Genomic DNA, 2,609 nt, shown 5'->3' with positions numbered 1-2,609 from the left:
ACACACACACACACACACACACACACACACACACACACACACACACACACAGAGGCGCGCAAGAGATATGATGGGTCTGAATATTGGAAGTATAGGATATGGAACACTTGGATACGAGTGTAACTTTCCGGAAAAACACAGAAGAATTGGAGGATATAAACAGAACACGCCAATCTAGGAACTGAAAACATCAGAATCAATGAAGACACATTCGAAGTATTGAGGATAAAGTAGCATAATATTAGAAAAGATAATATTATGAATTGTTTTATGCTCAGTGATACCGCCATAAAAGTGGTACATCTGTCTTAGTGCTTGTAATGTCATGATGTATTGAGCAAATGCAGCTTGTATTTTAAAATAACAGCCCGTGTACTGATGAACAAAGGAATGGCGTGTTACTTCCAGTTAGCCTTGGAAAAAAAAGTCAAAGGAAACATGATGTTTTTGTGTTTATTGCTGGTTTAGTCTTACCTCGGTCATATGTGGGAACGAAAGAAAAAAAACAGTCAGAAAGACTCCACCATTGCTAGGAATAATATTCTCAAAGAGTACAACATCTGGTTTTGTCCTCCGTGCTTTCACAATTCTCGTGAGTGGAGGTCATAGTTATCCAGGTGCGGTGAACTCCAGTTGTGGGTCGGGATGAGCTCAGGTGAAATTGAGAACGATCCACACATTTCTGGTTTCAAAGAAACACAAGAGAAATATCATCTTTATAAATCATGGCCTTGGGGCAAATTCAAAGCACAATAAACACAATGAACGCGTAAAAATAGTAAAATTTCAATTGTACTTGTTTTTTGTTTTTGAAAATCGGAACAAAAGCACTGGGTCCTCGATGCTGAATCTCTGACTATTCTCGTTTCATCCGCTTGAATCTCGAAGGTACACACGCACACAAGCCTTATGACGACACGTTTGTTGTGAACTCTCGTTGCTTTTCTTTGTCCGCAATCTATCTCTGGCAGTGCAGGCTGAATGTTGATATTCCAGCTCGCGGTTATGGCATGGGGGATACCCCTCGGTTAAGTCAAGGGCGAGGGGAAAGTGAGCAGAGGAAAGGTTAGAGAGATAAACACGGGCAGAAAATGCGGGAGAGAAGAGTTCTGCGTGTGCTTCTCTAAGGAAAGGGGAAGAGGGTACTGAGGGTGAGGAAAAGCAGACGTCCTTAGAGAAGTCAGCTGATGGAAAGAAGGTCTAAGAAAAACGTTTGAAGAAAAGAGAGAGAATGACGGAAAATGTGGCGTGGGGGTAAGGAGAGGAAGGCAAAGTTTATACGGATGTGTATGAAGAGAAAAGGGAGAGAGAAAAGGGGGGGCAGAACAGGGCCGGTGCCAACATCGCATGAAGCATACAGGTAAGACTCACCTGCCGAGAAACTGTTCCTGGGTACGGTGCTTTGGATATTTTGGCTAACGGTTTGAGAATGTAGGGAAAGATTGTAGTCAAAGCGCTTTGTAGTCTACCAAGAAAAAACGTGTGTATTATATATGGTGTCGGAATGATAATAACTCCAAAAAAATGACTTGAAAACTTTAACAAATTCTGAACTGTGAAACCAAAGTACAAAGCAGGAAATATGCATGACCAGGACAGAAATACAGGGTAGTAATAAAACCTTTATAGAAAGGTCCTTGAATCTGATGTCATAGCTACTAAATTAAGATAGTTCACAGTCCTGCATGCCTTAGCTTTAACCTGCAGCTCTATGAGATTTCACAAAAATTCCCCATGCTTTTACGTTAATTCGGACTCCAAAAGAATGCCACCAAATTCCCATTTGGGGCATAGAATATATTAGGCAGTTAGACGGCAGCCTACTATCATTCAAACATTTCCACCACAGCCAAACACAAGGTAAAAAAAACAACCAAACAAACTAACTAACAAACAAGCAAACAAACAAACGAACAAACATGCAACTGAGAAAAAGGAAAATAGCAGTGTTCAGTCAGCTTCGTTTCACACAAGGCTAAAAAGTGTACTTCCAGATAATCTACCATGTAACAGGGAGCAGCTGGGAATCTTCCATTTAGCGGGCCTGGAGCTGTAATCACAAGAATTTGGCGTCTCTAGTTATGGCTTTGTAAACATCGTCCCGGGGTCCTGAATTCATGGCTTTCAGATGGATGCTGTATAGAGGTTAGGCGACGTTTCTGGGTTGCAGCAGATGCATGACCCAGATTTTTAAATGTCATAATATGTCATTGTGGATCACAAGTCACCTTGTCGAGATAAAAACTGATAGATAGGTAGATAGATTAATCGGTAGATCTATGGTGAGTGTGTGTGTGTGTGTGTGCGTGTTTGTGTGTGTGTGTCTGTGTGTGTGTGTGTGTGTGTGTGTGTGTGTGTGTGTCTGTGCAAGTGTGTGTTAGCGTGGCGTTTGAGTGTATGTGTGTATGTGTGTATATGTTTATGTGTTTGTGTGTGTTTGTGTGGTGTGTTTGTGTATATGTATGTGTGTGTTGTTTGTGTGTGTGTGTGTGTGTGTGTGTGTGTGTGCGCGTGCGCTCGAGCAAATATATGTGCGCATCTCACTGTCTCTCTGTGTCTGTGTGCGTGTGCGTGTGTGTGTGTGTGTGTGTGTGTGTGTGTGTGTGTGT

General features: G+C 41.9%; 1 protein-coding gene across 1 annotated transcript in view; it reads right to left on the bottom strand.

The window, feature by feature from the left end:
- Nucleotides 1-1,254, bottom strand: part of LOC101862828 (putative ankyrin repeat protein RF_0381) — a 7,315-nt gene extending 6,061 nt beyond the window's left edge. Inside the window, exon 1 of the mRNA XM_005107360.3 lies at nt 475-1,254. The gene's annotated coding sequence lies outside the window, so the exon portion shown is untranslated. The remainder of the gene's footprint in view (nt 1-474) is intronic.
- Between the last annotated feature and the right edge of the window lie 1,355 nt (nt 1,255-2,609).

Source organism: Aplysia californica, unplaced genomic scaffold, assembly GCF_000002075.1.
Source record: "Aplysia californica isolate F4 #8 unplaced genomic scaffold, AplCal3.0 scaffold00597, whole genome shotgun sequence".
Taxonomy (NCBI): Eukaryota; Metazoa; Mollusca; class Gastropoda; order Aplysiida; family Aplysiidae; genus Aplysia; species Aplysia californica.
The sequence above is the reverse complement of the archived record's forward strand: the minus strand, read 5'-3'. Positions and strand labels throughout refer to the sequence as shown.